The following is a 17,219-nucleotide window of genomic DNA, read 5'->3' on the forward strand; positions in this document are numbered from 1 at the left end:
GCCTGGGTTGAACCTCATCATTGGTGAGTGGTCAAAGGGAGCATCCTGTATGTTGATCCGCCACCAATATCAGCCCTGAGCCTGGTGGGCGAGTGACTAGGATAAAGGTCTCCACAATAGCCCAACCCCTGGGGAACCTGGGTCTCTGAATCCGTGACCTATAGAGGGTTTTTCAGGTCCAAAACCTCACGGAAGAACCTGGTTTACCTGATTTTTCTTGTGTTTGTGGTGGAAAAATGACAAAACCGAGAGGGGGAGGAAGTGGAAAGGAAAAGATAAAAGAATGGGAAAGCAAATAATGAGACTGCTTACCAAAACAGCCGGTGGTGTGTGTGTGGGCTGGTCTGATGACCTGGGTTGGTAGGTCGATCTCTTCATGGAGGGAGCACAAGAGCAGGGACGGGAGTTTGGTCTCCTGTAGGAGTTCCCCCATCCCGGGTTTTGGTACCAAAATGTTAAATATTCACGCTTTGAATGAAGATACCCCCCAGACAGGCTTTTGTGGGCAACGTGGCTGTTCGTTTACCTGGATGCAGGTCAGCTAAGACCAAAAATGGCGTTAGCAAAGGGTAGTGGGATGGGAGTTGGTTTTATAGGTTTGGGGTGGGCAGTGGAAACTGTAAACAGAGTAAGATCAGTTACAGTGGTGGGTAGGGGCAAGGAGTATACATGACCATAAGTTCAGTTACAGTGGTGGCTGGGGTGAGGCAGAAGAGCAGTTAAAATGACAGGATGAGTGAGGGGTATTCACATTCATAAGAAGAGTTGAGATGGCAGGGTTGGGTGAGGGGTTTGTCTGGGGAAGCTCTGCTGGGCGCTAAGCGACAATGGTGAATGCAGGTAGGGGGTGGTGGGAGACGATCAGGAGGCAAGCAGGACTTCAGACTTTCAGGTTCCAGGTTTGCATATGGAGACCTGACACCAGGTTCAAGCAATTTCCTGCCTCCGTCTCCTGAATAGCTGGGATTATAGCTGCCCACCACCACGCCCAGCTAATTTTTGTGTTTTTAGTAGAGACGGGGTTTCTCCATCTTGGCCAGGCTGGTCCTGAACTCCTGACCTCATGATCCACCTGCCTCGGTCTCCCAGAGTGACGGGATTACAGATGTGAACCACCGTGCCTGACCACCTCATAGTCTTTGTCTGAAATACAGGGACAGAGGTATACTTCCCAGGGCAGTCCAGGGTCCAGTGAGACGAGTTATCAGGTCTCTCAGCAGAGTGACTTGGACAAGGGAGAGGCTCCACAGCTGTCCTCTTTCCTCAGTTGCTAAGAGCGATTGTGAGTGAGACTGGAAAGTAGCCCAGGTGGGAGAGTGGCCATGTGCAGGGAGGAGGTGACCTGGTGAGGAAGGAGACCCAAGCATCTAAGATCACCTCCCCCTTGACTTTTACACCTTACTTCAATAGAAGTAAAGGCTGGCCGACCGGGTGCCACCTTATAGATCTCAGGCATGGCATGGGGGAATCTTTCCGGAAGGTGTTGTTTTAACTTACACGAGTTCAGGCCCCCACCCCACACCTACTCCATGGACCAAGACCCTTCCCCATGTAATTTCTAGAACTGTAAACCCAAGACCCTTTCACATGTCGTATCTGGAGTTGTCAGCCTCTGTAAAGCTGGGCTTCTGATTGTTAGAGGAGCTTGGCCACCAGGCAGTTACGCCGCCTTGCTCCAGCGCGCCCTCTGCTGGTGACCGAGGGCACTGCAGGGCAGAGGCCGCGCGCCCTCTGGTGGCCGTCCCTCTGCACCACTTGCAGTTGAAGAGCAGAGTGTTCAGCGCCGTCGTTCTGGAAATGCCAACTGACATGGAGCCCACTAGCTCATGTGTTTCCAAAAACGAAGAAGGGACAATTAATTGGAAACCATAGGAATGAGATAAACATGGATGCACTTTTTACAACTGATGGAAAAATTCACTTAACATAGTCTTTGCGCATAAAATGCAAACTGTCAGAGGCCTCTTAACCATAGTGACTTTATTTTAAATAAAAGCTTTAGAAAAAGCTATATCTGGGCAGGGTGCAGGGCTCACGAGTGTGATCCCAGCACTCTGGAAGGCCAAGGCGGGAGGATCAATTGAGATCAGGAGTTCAAGACCAGCCTGGGAAAATATCGAGATCCTCATGTCTACAAAAAATATAAAAATTAGTTGACATGGTGGCTCGTGCCTGTGTTCCCAACTACACAGGAGGCTGAGGTTGGAGGATCGCTTGAGCTCAGGGCTTTGAGGCCACAGTGAACCAGTCATCATGCTCACACCACTGCACTCAAGCCTGGGAGACAGAGTGAGACACATTCTCTCTCTCTCTCTCTCTCTCTCTCTCTCTCTCTCTCTCTCTTTCTCTTTCTATCTCTCTCTCTCTCACACACACACACACACACACATACACACACACACACAGGTTAAATCTGTTGAATTATGTATTTAGGGACTGAGTACCTTTGGTCATAAAATATTTATGGTTGCAGGAACAAGTTAATAACTAAGTACAGACCCAAAACTTATAAAATTATACCAGTACTTTAAGCAAAAAGCATTCTTAATTTAAAAATAAGTTTTAAAGATAATAGTACACTCCTAAATTATTGTTAAAATCAATAGTAACAGAGAAAAGTAGCAATACAAATAGCCTGACAGAAACTGATCACAATCATTCATAAGAGACAACACTATTCTTAATAACCTATATAAACAAACATTAAGTAATTCTGTTTGTACGTTAATGTGCTGGGGTTACAGGTGTGATTACTTAATGTTTACCTTAAGTAAGCACACCTGTAATCCCAGTACTTTGGGAGGCCGAGGAAGGCAGATAACCTGAGGCCAGGAGTTGAACACTAGCATGGCCAACATGGTAAAACCCAGTCTCTACTAAAAATACATTAAAAAAAATAGCTTTGCACAGTGGCAGTATCATAGGCAGTGAGGTTTATCTGAGGTGTGATTATTGCTAATTGAAAACTTTTCCCAATACCCCGCTGTGATGACTGGAAATATAGTAAGCATTGGCAATTTTTGGAAGTCTCTACAGGGATGGAATAAAAAAATTAAACAACAACAAAAAAATAAATTAAAATAGAAAATAAATAAAAAAATTAGCTGGACGTGGTGGTGCACATCTGTAATCCTACCTACTTGGGAGGTAGAGGCAGGAGAATCCTTAAACCCAGGAAGCAGAGGTTTTAGTGAGCCGAGATCATGTCATTGTGACAAGGGTAAAATTCCATCTGAAAAAAAATTTTGTTCTTTAAAACAGCTGCGTTCCTCCTCTTGCTTTCTGAGGTCTCCCTGCTCTGTCACTTAGTAGTGGCTAATAAACTCTTTTAATGTCACTAGACTGTGCGACTTGCCATAAATTCCATTTCCTGTGAGACCCAAAATCCTGTTGCTGGGGTCTGGGACAAGACCCCTCTTCTGCAGACAAAATTATACTAATTCTTTTTTCTTTTTTTTTTTTGAGACTGAGTCTTGCTCTGTTGCCCAGGCTGGAGTGAAACGGCGTGATATTGGCTCACTGCAGCCTGTGCGTCCCAGGTTCAAGCGATTCTTTTGTTTCAGCCTTCTGAATAGCTGGGATTACAGGCGTCTGCCACCACACTGGCTAATTTTTGAATTTCTAGTAGAGACAGGCTTTTTCAATGTTGGCCAGAGCAGTCTTGACCTCTTGACTTCAGGTGATCCACATGCCTCAGCCGCCTAAAGTACTAGGCTGACAGGCATAAGCTACCTTGCCTGGCTGGCTTGCAACCTTGGTGATCACTTAGATACGGAGGGTGAAGGAGGAGGCGTGTCACGCAGATATCGCTCTTGGATTACCACCTGAAATATTAGGCACAAGGCTCTATTATTGGTTCGAACCCTGAGAGCACCAGTAAACAGCTCGAGGTGGTGTGGAGCAACATGCTGTTTTCATGAGCACCTGGGTGCAGACGGGCTGAGGCCTAAAATGGTATCAGCCCCAAGTGAGGGTGAGGCTGGGGTTTTCTAGTCTCCTGTAAATGGGACGTGTTCCAGTCTGATGTAACTGCTCCGTGGTACCTAAACGGCCTCTCTCTTGATCTTCAAGGGGTCCTTGTCTTCCAGACTGCCCTTTTCTGGCTTCTGCTCGTTTGCTGACCCACGCTGCTGGTGCACGTGGTCTTGTACCTTGGGACCAAGCCTGAGGAGGGAGGAGTAATCCCCCCAAGCTTTCAGGCCCCAGGGAGAATCTTTCATTAAAGAGAGTAGGCTGGCTGATTATTCTTTGTTAAGCACAACTCGGTTTTGCAGGTGCAGTGGGGTGCCTCAAGCTGAAAGCCTGACTCCTCATATGGGCCAGACCCTACGTGGCCGTTCTTGTGACTGCCAGACCACTTTGAGGCTGAGAGACAGTTTTATCTCACCTCTGTCCTGCACATGTTTATGGGTGCCTTCTCTGTGTTGGCAGATCTGGGGGTCCAGATAGGATCCCGTGAAGAGATCTCAAAGGTCATTAGTCCACAGTGTTTATCACATCACTTCCACAATCAAAGATGAATAAAATATAGAGCATATTTAATAATAAGGTTGATGGTGCACCTGTGCTAGGCAGTGTTTTAGTTCCTGAGACACCAAGGATTGAGACAATCATTGCCTTCGAGTTTTGCATCTGTTAAGTCCTGCTATCAAGAACTGTGTGTTTTAAAATGTCTAATTTATCAGGCGGGATCTGGGCTGTCTGTAAGCTTAGGTAAGGGGAGGCTGGTATCAAGCAAGTATCCAGTACCCCCTCAACATCCCAGTTCTTCTCCACCAATCTTCCAATTCTAGGACTGATGCAGAGGCCCTCGGAGTGACTTAAGAGGGGAAGTAGTCAGTGTGCTCTGTGGCTAGCTTGTTTGGGAGCATACATTGTAAATCCTCTGCTGACAAAACATTGGAAACAAGTAGTGTTTCAGCTTGAGTTTCTCGTAAATGGCTTGCAGTCATATAAACCAGAGCATGTATACCACAGAGCAACATGAGGGTCCCTCTACCACCCTTTCTCCCAGCGGCCTAAGTGGGCATCTACACAGAATAATGTGTGCAGCCTCACTGTGTGGAAGTCCAGTGCTTTGTGCTTGGAGTGTCATCAGGGAAGGGCCCCTGACTTGGAAGGTTGATGAGCTGCCACGGTGGGAAGGAGGGGACGTGTGGTGCTGCTGGGTCTGCGTCTCACTCTGTGACAGGAGGCATGAGAGAGCCTTGGTCTTATGAAGACCTTGGGTGTCCCAGCTCACTTCAGCCCTGAGCAGCCTGATGCAGGCACTGGGCCTTGGTTCTGGAAGTGAGAATACAGCGCGGGCTTCCACTGCATGGCTGGCACAGTGGACATTCAGGTGCCTATTTGGGGACTGCTACGGAGTCCTGTGCCAGATGCAGTGGTGCACAGCTGGGAGCCAAGGGTCTCTGCTTCTGCTGGAGAATCTAGGCAGATGTAAAGGGTTAAGGTTAGTGGTAGGGTTAGGGGTTAAGTTTAGGTTTGGTGTTGGGGTTTGGAGATTGGGGTCAAGGGTCAAGGGTCAGGGCTAAAGAGTAGGATGAGGGATTGGGTAGGGGTAGGGTTAGAGTCACAGGGTTAGGGTTTAGGGTTAGAGGTTAAGGGGGTGAGGGTGAGGGTAATAAGCAGATTACTAACAGATTACTAAAAGCAATTCTGCTTCACTTCAATAACAATCTTCTCCAACTCATTTTGTCTCCACAAACTTATTTTTCCAAGAAGAATCCCAGGCTTCTTGAAGAACCCAGTGACTTTTCACACCTTAATTCTGTGAAATTCTGTCTTCTGCCGTACATATAGTTCAACTATACAACGCGAGGCAAAGCCAGACGCCTTCCTGAAGGGACCCAAGAAATTCTTCTCTTTCTCTCTCTGGAACAAAATGAATTCTTTTCTCTCTCTCTCTGGAACAAAATGAATTCTCTGGACCATCAGTGCTAACCTTCAAAAGCCAAACCCATTTGTGAGATCTCCTTTAAAACTACTCTAGAACCAAGTGTTTATATTTATATGACATTAATTTAGTATTTATATTAATATAAGGGAGAATGCTGAAATCTGTCTACGACACATGTGCCTCTGGCTTATTGCCCAGTAAATTGTTGCCTCAGACTAAACTTCGGTTTCTGTCTCTAATTTTTGAAGTAAAGAATGTAACTGATCTCAAAACATCTACTTTTATTTTAGCGACTCGTGCTGCCATCTCCATTCTTCCTTGTATTCTTGCAATCTGTATGGAAGTTCTTTAATGTGAACATTTTAACCACCTTCATGCTCCCATGTATAAGGTCAGCACATTCTTGCTTGAGGCCTTGGCTGCTCATCATCGTAGTGTGCCCTAACATATTGTAAGATTTGGGTTTGTTTTGGGGATGAGGTCTACATATAAAGAAAGGAGAAATGCTTAGAGTCACCATCAGGACAGCTGGGATGAAAGCTGGGGATGGGCAGGTGCCTTTCAAGTCACCCCAAGCCTGAGGCTGGAGGAAACATGTCCACCCCCTGTAAACACTTTTATTCATGTTTTAATTACTCATTTGTCTTACAGCACTAAAGTAGTCAAAACAGGCGTATTAAAAAATGAAAAGTAGGCATATTAAAACTTGCAACATTATTTAAATTTAAATATATTATTCATACCTCATCAACATTTTCTTTTGTTGAAAAGTCTAAGATTAATTGACAGTATAGTTTTAATAGTAGATAGAATGATGTGTGTTTTATAAACATTAACATCCTACATTACATGTATGAACCAAGAAAATCTGAGACAGGCTTTAGATTTTTTAGGGAGTTTATTTTGCCAAGTTTGAGGATGCACACACCCGTGATGTATCCTCATGAGGTCCGGACAACATGTGCCCCAGGTGGTAGGAGCACAGCTTGGTTTTCTACATTTCAGGAAGTCATGAGACATCAATTATTATGTGTAAGATGTACATTGGTTCAGTCCAGAAAGGTGAGACAACTTGAAGAGAGGCCAAACGGGGGTCTTCCAGATCATAAGTAGATAAAGATGAATGGTTTCATTCTTTTGAGTTGCTGATCACCCTTTCCAAATGAGGCAATCAGATATGCATTTATCTCGGTGAGCAGATGGGTGACTTTGGATAGAATGGGAGGCAGGTTTGCCCTAAGCAGTTCCCAGCTTGACTTCTCCCTTTAGCTTAGTGATTTTGGGTCTCCAAGATTTTTTTCACAAGGTCTAACATGTTTTCCTATGAACATTAATTATTCATTATGTATTTTATTACACAAATAAGGCCGAGATTTTTTAAAAAGTATCAACTTCATGACTAAGCTAAATAATTACATAGAAGTTCAACTAAATTTGTAAACATTCCAGAGTTTGGGTTTCCAATATTTTTTTTGTGATTATTTTAAAGGTAAAGTATTTTTTCCCCATAAAACATAGAAACATCTAAAATCACCCATAGGATGTCCTGCCAATTTTGTTTCTCTAGTTTCCTTATTTTCTGCAAAGCCTTATTGAGGAAATTGACATTGAATATCCTTTTAAACTTTTCTGTTTTAGAAAGTGTTGTGGTGAAACATTGAATTATCATGGTCACAAATTCGGTTCACGTTTTTTCTTTGAATGTTTTTTCTTAGTGGCCAATATTTCATTCTGGTGTATTATGGCTAAAAGGTAGACACTGGAAAAAAATAAAGACAAGAAGAATTTGGAATAAATGATCCAGTCACAATGAGTCAATCAGCCATTGGAACATATTTTTACAAAGTCACTCTTGTTAAAATATTTATCCATGAATTGAAATCAAATCTGTAAGGTTATTATTTTTTTTCCTGACCTAGGGTGAACAGCATTTTAGAGAATGAACCCAGGACACATCGACAGCACAAGAAAAATATGTGAAAAATAAGTTTACACATATGTAAAGCCCACAAGGAGTGAGGCGTTAGCTCCACCTTCTTGATGGTTGACTGTCTACATTAAGTATTTGGAATTCTTTTGCAAAGAAGATTTCTATTCAACTCCATTTGCTTATTCACCTACACATACAAATGGAGACACCTAGATAATTACTTGAAGCTTTAGTTAGTATTAAACACTGCAGCAGTATGTTGAACAGTTCATTCCTGTGTTGGCCAGCAGTAGCTCTTTTTATTGGCTCCAATTTTCCTTTGACATATTTCAATTTTTTTTTTTTAGTACTTACTTACTTTTTGATACTTCTATCACACATTTCTTCAAAGAGCCTGATTCCTTTCAGAATGGTAGGAAAACTTATATCTGACTGCTGAGTGAGCACATTGTGTCTTGTCTCTCATTAGCAATGCTAGGAAGTATATGTGTGTATGTCACCTACCTATACACACCTAGTTAGGAAGGTTTTGATGTGGAACTGTATCTGTATTAAACTAAACATAAGTTTATGTTGATGTCTTCACCCCTGATCTACTATCACATGAATTTTTCTACCCTTCTCCCCTTGCTAATTTATAACCTCCCACGTCAACAGTGAGGGACCTAGTTTCTACCATCTGCGACTTATATAACTCATTGTTTGATTCCAGATACAGATACTGTGGTTTTACAATTGTTCAATTATCCCTGTTGGAAGAAACTTTATAAAATGGAATCCAATGATGAAGTATAGTTTATTTTCCTTCAGCCTACAGATTCTATTCATTGGTAAAGAGACTTAGGTCAGCACCGTTTTCCCTACACCTTCAGAGAGTTGTTTCCCACATTTGTGTCTTAGTCCATTTTGTGCTTCTGTAACACAATACCTGAGGCAGGGTAATTTCTTAGTAAAGAAGATTCATTTGGCTCACAATGCTGGTGGCTGGAATGTTCAAGATTGGGCAGTTGCATCTGGTGGGGCCTCAGTCTTTTTTGCCTCATGGTGGAAAGTGGAAGGGGAGCAAGGGGTGCACCAGAGATCACAGCAAGAGTGAAAGCAGGAGGAAAGCCAAGGAAGCAAGACTCTTTGACTATCTACTCTTGCAGGAATTAATCCATTCCTTAGAGAGCAGACAGAACTCACCCCCATGGGAGGGCATTAATCTATTTATGAGGAATCAATCTCCATAATCCAAACACCTTCCACTAGGCCCCACCTCCCCACACTGCCACCTTGGGGGTCAAATTTCAACATGAGTTTTTGCAGAAACAAACCACATCTAAACCATTGTAATTTGTAACATAGTTAAATTATTTTTCACATTATGGATTCTGTGCTGGGATACTCCACATTCTGAATAATATTATTTAACTTGAATAGAGTTTGATTTACCCATTTAGCTGTATAATTCTGCATTCTTTTACAAATGGTTAGTGGCCGGTATATACTATTAAAAAAACATATGGAACACTTCAAACCCCCACCCCATGCAGCCAATGGCTTTGCATCTGTGTAGTTTCCCTTCTCCAGAATCTCATTAAATAAGGTCACATTGTGAGGATTCTCTTCACACTGTCTTCTTCCACTTAGCAATGTGCATGAAAGATCACTCATGTCTTCATGTGAGTTTATAGCTTGTTCCTTTCTATGGCGAAATAGTATTTCATTGCATAAATGTATTACAATTTGGTTATGCATTCTGGGGACCAAACCTTCCTCTTCTTTGGTCCAGAGTTGGAGGCCTTCAAATTATCTGACAATAGATACATTAATAGGGGAGACAATACTTGGCTGCTTGATCCACATGTATCATCATGTGACAAAATTCATCAGATGGCAGGATCCAGTTTACAAAGAGGTAAAAATAGCCCAAAGAAAAGAAACAAGACTAGAATCTGATAACCCACAAGGGCAATAGTTTTCCTGTTAAAAAAAATTTTTTTTGGAAACAGGGTCTGGCTCTATGTCTGAGGCTGGAGTGCTCAGCTTACGTCACCCTCTATCTCCTGGGTACAAGAAAGCCTCCCTCTGGAGCCTCCTGATTAGCTGGGACCACAGGCATATGCCATCATGCCCAGCTAATTTTTGGATTTTTAGTAGAGGCAGGGTTTTGCCATCTTGCCCAGGCTGGTCTTTACCTCTTGGCATCCCAAAGTGCTGGAATTATAGGCATGTGCCACCATGCCTGGCTGAGTTTTTCATTGAAACATAAAATTTCTCTCTGTAGTAACCATCATTTTTGATCATAGATAATCAAAGATTATTCTTGTTTTAAAAATAAGTTCTAGTTTTGTTAGATTTTGCCTATTTACGTAAGTGCAGCAAGAACAGGAGCTGACCACATAGGTGCTTTCAAGCTTCTTTGCTGAAAGTTTTCCTACAGAATCTCAGATTGGAGTTTTAAAGGCCTTATTGAGGCTAAAAGCCAAGCCCAGAACATAGTATCAAATTTCAGCTGCAGTCCTAAAAATTTTGAGTGAATTCCTCTCTTCTTGAGGCCCTCAAACTATCCCCAAATTCTTGGGCCTGCAAGGAAAGGACCTTTCTTACTAATCTGTATGGATGTGACTCTTGTAATCTAGGTATCAGGCTGGCTTTTCTCAGACTGCTTTGTAAGGATTGGGTCCATAAAAATCAACCTTAGTTGCTTAAAATTGCTGGTCGTAACTGATCTTAGGTACACTATTGATAAATATAGTATTCCAGTAAAAGCCTTGATAATATAAACAAAGTTTCCAATTATGTCCTTTTCTAAGGTGAACAGATTCTTTTTGGACTTCTGCTAACAACTATACTGTCATGAAAATAAGAGTGTTCAGTAAGAATTTCAAAATTCTGGAGAAATCAGTCGAGGAAAAAGATAAATGCTTCGGTTTTTTTTTTTTTTTTTTTTTTTTTTTTTTTTTTTCCTGAGACGGAGTTTGCTCTTGTTACCCAGGCTGGAGTGCAATGGCACGATCTTGGCTCACCACAACCTCCGCCTCCTGGGTTCAGGCAATTCTCCTGCCTCAGCCTCCTGAGTAGTTGGGATTACAGGCACACGCCACCATGCCCAGCTAATTTTTTGTATTTTTAGTAGAGACGGGGTTTCACCATGTTGACCAGGTTGGTCTCGATCTCTTGACCTTGTGATCCACCCGCCTCGGCCTCCCAAAGTGCTGGGATTACAGGCGTGAGCCACCGTGCCCGGCTGCTTCGTTTTTATTTAATTAAATGTAATCTTAATTGTTGTAAGTTATTGTTAACTTAAGGGAAAGAGATTTCTTAAACCCAGAAACTATAACATTAAAGAACCAGCAATGCTCAAAAGAAGCTATAAAATTATAATCAATTTTCATCAGTTTATTCAGTGCCATGTACTCAATTCCAGTCTTGCTGAATCTTGGGTTAGTCGTGTCATGAACCCATATGTTTCTCAACTAGACTTCTGGACATCTTCACTGAATCAAGTGTATGGTCCAAGTGTATGATCTTAAAATTATTTGAGCAATATCATCAGAAGCCTGTAACCAGAGTACCTGCCATAGTCTTTTCTGTGAATCTCAGAGGGAGTCTGTGTTGGAGATGATCATTCTGATCCATAGCTGATTGCAGGAGTTTGTAGGAAAGCATCAGGCCTAAATAATATCTAAATGACAAAGAGCATGAAATGACTATGACAAAAGATCTGATGATGGTCCAAGTGTATGATCTTAAAATTATTTGAGCAATATCATCAGAAGCCTGTAACCAGAGTACCTGCCATAGTCTTTTCTGTGAGTCTCAGAGGGAGTCTGTGTTGGAGATGAACATTCTGATCCATAGCTGATTGCAGGAGCTTGTAGGAAAGCATCAGGCCTAAATAATATCTAAATGACAAAGAGCATGAAATGACTATGACAAAAGATCTGATGAGAGTTCAGGAATGATTTTGTTTTTTACATTTTGATTTATTTTTATTTTTTTGAGAAGATGTTTCACTCTCGTTGCCCAGGCTTGAGTACAATGGTGGGATCTTGGCTCACTGCAACCTCCACCTCCCGGGTTCAAGCAGTTCTCCTTCCACAGCCTCTCAATTAGTTGGGATTGCAGATGTCCGTCACCAAGCCTGGCTAATTTTTTGTATTTTTAGTAGAGGCAAGGTTTCACCATGTTGGCCAGGCTGGTGTTAAACTACTGAACTCAGGTGATCCACCTACTTTGGCTTTCCAAAATGCTGCGATTACAGGCATGAGTGCCTGCACCCAGTGAGAGGTTTACTTCCTGTAAAGGGTTGCAGCCTGCAGGGAAATCCTTTTAATAGGCTGGGAAGCATAGACTCCAGCCAGAAGCCAGAAGCAGACACTTTAAGGGAGAGATAAAGGAAACAGAAATTTATGCTGAGTGGCATGGCCAAATACAAATATTTAATAAGCTCTAGGAGGAGTCATGAATATTTATGAAAGGAGAAATGAGTGCAATCGCAGTTGAGTTTCTTACTTCCTCGTGGGTCCCATGTACAAAAAATGGCAGTGTTACCATGATGACAGGGTAAAGGGTGAAGTTTTCAGCCTTCTGACATCAAAAGGTGAAGCAAAGAATGTGAAAACTTGCTCTGTGCATCCACTGTATACTGTCCAGACCCTCTCTGTCATGGGTGGTCTCTTAACAGGCAAGAAAGGAAAGGCAGCTTCAGGCAAATAGTTGATATCAGTGGTGGAGTCTTTTGAAGGGGCTGGTTTCTCTTAAATCCTTTGGTTAGGTGTCTGTTCTGACTTGTGTGAATCTTTAATTGGGCTGCTTTACTTGTTTTTGTTTTGTTTTGTTTTGTTTTGTTTTGTTTTGTTTTGTTTTGTTTTGAGATGGAGTTTCACTCTTGTTACCAAGGCTGGAGTGCAATGGCACGATCTCGGCTCACCGCAACCTCTGCCTCCTGGGTTCAGACAATTAGCCTGCCTCAGCCTTCTGAGTAGCTGGGATTACAGGCACGTGCCACCATGCCCAGCTAATTTTTTATATTTTTAGTAGAGACGGGGTTCCACCATGTTGACCAGGATGGTCTTGATCTCTTGACCTCGTGATCCACCCGCCTCAGCCTCCCAAAGTGCTGGGATTACAGGCTTGAGCCACCGCACACAGCCTGCTTTACTTGGTTTTAAAATATTTTTGTATATTGAATACAAATTCTTTCTCAGATCTGTATTTTGTAAATAGTTTCTTTCAATATGTGGTTTGTGTTTTTATTCCCTTAACAAGATATTTTTCAAAGTATACACTTTTAATATTAAAAAAAAATTCACCCAATTGTTCCTTTGGTGTGTATTGATAGTTTGTGTTGTTTGTTAAAATTCATTACTGAACCCAAGAGCAGATAGCTTTTATTCTATGTTTTCTTCTCGAAATTGTATAGTTTTGCATTTTTAGTGTAAGGATGATTTTGATTATTTGAGTAAGTTGCAAAGTTTTCATCTACCCTTATTTTATTTCCTATGGTTTCCAATGAATTGTTCCTTCGCTTATTTTGGGAAAGAGACAGGATAGTGGGCTTTGTTAGAGTTGGTAGATAGCTAGACATGAACATGATGGGAAGGCTCACCTGGAGGGACCATCAAAAATTTATATATTAGTAGCATCTCTAATGCTGGAGTGGATGGGCGCTTCTCAGTTGTGGGTCGGAGGAAAAAGAGGTACCTATGCAGAAAGAAACACCCTAGAATTCCTCTTAGGATGCCCCGATCATCATTCACTCTACAGTTAAAATGTCAGGAAATTGCTAGCTACATGTTGATAAGAAGGACAAAGGGGACATTTTTAAGAGAAACGTTGGGAAGAATTGTCTTCTCAGATTAGGGCAGCGAAGGCCATCCAAAAGAGATAGGGAGGCACAGGAGGTACAGACGTGACTGCTGCAGGGTCTTCCTGGGAGGCAGGAAGGAGCCAGCCGCAACAGTGGAATTGGATTGATCACCACACATGTGCCTTAGCCAACAGTGAGGAAGCCCCACAAGCCAAAGAGAGGCACGTCGGGGACCAAAGGTGGGAGCAGAAAAACCAGACAGAGCAGGTTGAGAGTTGAGACAGAGGCAGGAATGTGAAGAAGTACATAATAAAATTCCCTGCACAGGACTCTTCGGCTGTTTTCCTGCACAGTCAGCACGTTCCTCCCTTGGGATCTACTTATATTTTCTATAAGAAGCTCTTTACACTGCATTTATTTTATTTTATTTTTTGAGACAGAGTTTCACTGTTTTTACCCAGACTGGAGTGCACTGGCACGATCTAAGCTCACCGCAACCTCCGCCTCCTGGGTTCAAGCAATTCTCCTGCCTCAGCCTCCTGAGTAGCTGGGACTACAGGTGCAAACCACCATGCCCAGCTAATTTCTGTATTTTTAGTAGAGACAGGGTTTCACCATGTTGACCAGGATGGTCTTGATCTCTTGAGCTCATAATCCACCCATCTGGGCCTCCCAAAGTGCTGGGATTATAAGTGTGAGCCACTGCACCCGGCCTGTATTTATTTTCAATAAAGTTATCTACCATCTTTGTACTGCCTTATGGTTAAAATCTTTCTTCCAAGTTAGACAAGAACTGGGACATCAGCTCTTTCTAGTAATAGCTCCGTTTCAGTTTGAATTTCCAGAACTGTGGGTGTTGAATAAACTGGCTTTCTGACTTTAAGTGCTGCAGAAGGAGGCCTGTAGGTGGCTCCAGCCATCACACAGGGAGCAAGAGGGCCCTGCGGTGTCTCAGCTGCCTGCAGGGAACGTGCTGCCACAACACTGAGCAAGAGGGTCTTGCAGTGTCCCCTGCTGGCAGCAGTGTAGCTGGTGGGCATGCCACCACTACACTGTGTGCAAGAGGGCCCTACAGTGTCCCAAGCAGCCAGCAGGGGGCTTCATGCCAGTACACTATGAGCAAGATGGCCCTGTAGTGTCCCAGCTGCCATCAGGGCCACTACACTGTGAGCCAGAGGGCCCTACAGTGCCCCGAGCAGCCAACAGGGGGCACACGAATACACCACCATGAGCAAGAGGACCCTGCAGTGCTCTAGTTCCCATCACGGAAATGCTGCCAGGACACGATGGGAAAGAGGGTCTTGCAGTGCCCCCAGCGGCCAGCAGAAGGTATGCCCCCACCACACCGCGGGTAAGAGTGCTCAGCTTCACAGGCACCACACCGTGAGCAAGAGGATGTAGCACTGCCTTGGTTGCCAGCAGCGGGCATATTGCCACAACACTGTGAGCAAGAAGGCCCTTCAGTGCTCCAGCTGCCAGCAGGTGATGCCTGTCACCACACTGTAAGAGTGCCCTGCAGTGGCCCTAGCCACTAGCAGGGGGGACCGAGTCTGTGTTTTCAGTTGGCGTCACGGCGCCAGCATGCATTGCTTCATGGTGCACATTGCCTCTCCGCGATCTGTGGAGTTGCATTCTCAGTACAGACATGTGGGGCACCGTGAGGGTGGAGCTGCGTTCTCCACGGCAGAGACGTAGTGGGCACAGCTTCGGTTTGGGACAACTCTGGATCATGTCCACAGTGAGTAAAATCCTTCCTGTTTGCATTCTTGACTGCTTAGGGTCAGAGACTAGTAAGAAGAGCTCTGTGTGGGAAACTGAACACGAAAAGCCCCTCTGAATCTTGCGCACCTGGGTTCTCCCCACTCAAGGCCAGGTGGCTGCAGTGTGAGGTGCACTCAGCAGCCTCAGAAGACAAATGGAGCGTTCCTAAGGCAGATATGACCTCTGAAATACGAATACAATAACCCTAGTGCTCAGGTAGAAAACACCTAATGCTAATGCAAGGCCTCCATCCAAAAATGTTACTATAAAATCTGCAATACTCATGCAGCCTTGCCAGTACAGCAGTTTCGATAATCAACACTGACATATCAATGCAAACATAGAAAATAACGTATGGTTAGGGTTTAGGGTGAGGATTAGGGGTAGCGGATAGAGTTAGAGTTAGGGGTTACCAGTTAAACGTTAGGATATAGGGGTTAGAAAAATTTTAGGCCACAGTTTGTTTGAGCAAAGAAATGATTCATGAATCATGCCTGAAGCACAAGAATGAAAAACAGGGCTTGGGACTTTGAGCTCTCAGCAGTGGCAGCTGAGTGAGGTTTCTCATTGGCTCCAGCTGGGCGACCGCTGGTTGTGAGGATGGTTCCCTCAGCGTCAATAGTCATACAGCCAACTGGCAGCTGGGCTTTTTGTCATTGACTGGTTGGTTGGTTAATGTTTTTAAGTCAGTTTACATGCCTCAAAGTTCGGTTTCCATTTGATTAGGCAAGATCTCAGGCTAACGGCTTCCTCCTTTTTTGCTTTAACATGTCAAAACCATAATTCATTTTCATTTTACTTTCCTGACATTAATAAAGTAAGTTTACATTTTTGTAAACATTCATTCAGAAAGTCGGTTTAAATGGCAACCTATTTGTGATGGTGGTTAAAATAATGTTTGTTAATTATTAGCATCTTAGAGTAGATGAAATATGTTAACTCTATTAAGCTTTGTTATTAAACCATAACAGGAGTTCAGTTGCTTTTTTCTTCTCCTAGGCTTTAACCATTTAAAATACACTCAAGCATGTCCTAACAATGTGCATACTTTCTGAGAAATGTTTCCTTAATGATTTCATCTTTGTGCAAACACCATAGAGTGTCCTTATAAAACCTGGATGGTGGCCGGGTGCGGCGGTGAACCCCGTCTCTACTAAAAATGCAAAAAAATTAGCTGGGTGATGGTGGTGGCTGGCCGCTGGGGGCACTGCAAGACCCTCTTTCCGATCGTGTCCTGGAAGCACTTCCGTGATGGGAACTAGAGCACTGCAGGGTCCTCTTGCTCATGGTGGTGTATTCGTGTGCCCCCTGTTGGCTGCTCGGGGCACTGTAGGGCCCTCTGGCTCACAGTGTAGTGGCCCTGATGGCAGCTGGGACACTACAGGGCCATCTTGCTCATAGTGTACTGGCATGAAGCCCCCTGCTGGCTGCTTGGGACACTGTAGGGCCCTCTTGCACACAGTGTAGTGGTGGCATGCCCACCAGCTACACTGCTGCCAGCAGGGGACACTGCAAGACCCTCTTGCTCAGTGTTGTGGCAGCACGTTCCCTGCAGGCAGCTGAGACACCGCAGGGCCCTCTTGCTCCCTGTGTGATGGCTGGAGCCACCTACAGGCCTCCTTCTGCAGCACTTAAAGTCAGAAAGCCAGTTTATTCAACACCCACATGCCTGTAATCTCAGCACTTTAGGAGGCTGAGGCAGGTGGATCACGAGGTCAAGAGATCGAGACCATCTTGGTCAACATGGAGAAACCCTGTCTCTACTAAAAATGCAAAAAAATTAGCTGGGCATTGTGGAGTGTGCCTGTAATCCCAGCTACTCAGGAGGCTGA

At 43.8% G+C, this 17,219-nt stretch overlaps 1 non-coding gene across 1 annotated transcript; it reads left to right on the plus strand.

Annotated features, from left to right (window-relative positions):
• The first annotated feature begins 2,898 nt into the window (after window positions 1–2,898).
• On the plus strand, window positions 2,899–3,039 carry LOC141580190 (U4 spliceosomal RNA). The gene has a single exon (XR_012512276.1). It is a non-coding gene; the product is annotated as a U4 spliceosomal RNA (small nuclear RNA).
• The last annotated feature ends 14,180 nt before the right edge of the window (window positions 3,040–17,219 follow it).

The sequence above is a fragment of the Saimiri boliviensis genome, chromosome 10, assembly GCF_048565385.1.
Source record: "Saimiri boliviensis isolate mSaiBol1 chromosome 10, mSaiBol1.pri, whole genome shotgun sequence".
Classification (NCBI taxonomy): domain Eukaryota; kingdom Metazoa; phylum Chordata; class Mammalia; order Primates; family Cebidae; genus Saimiri; species Saimiri boliviensis.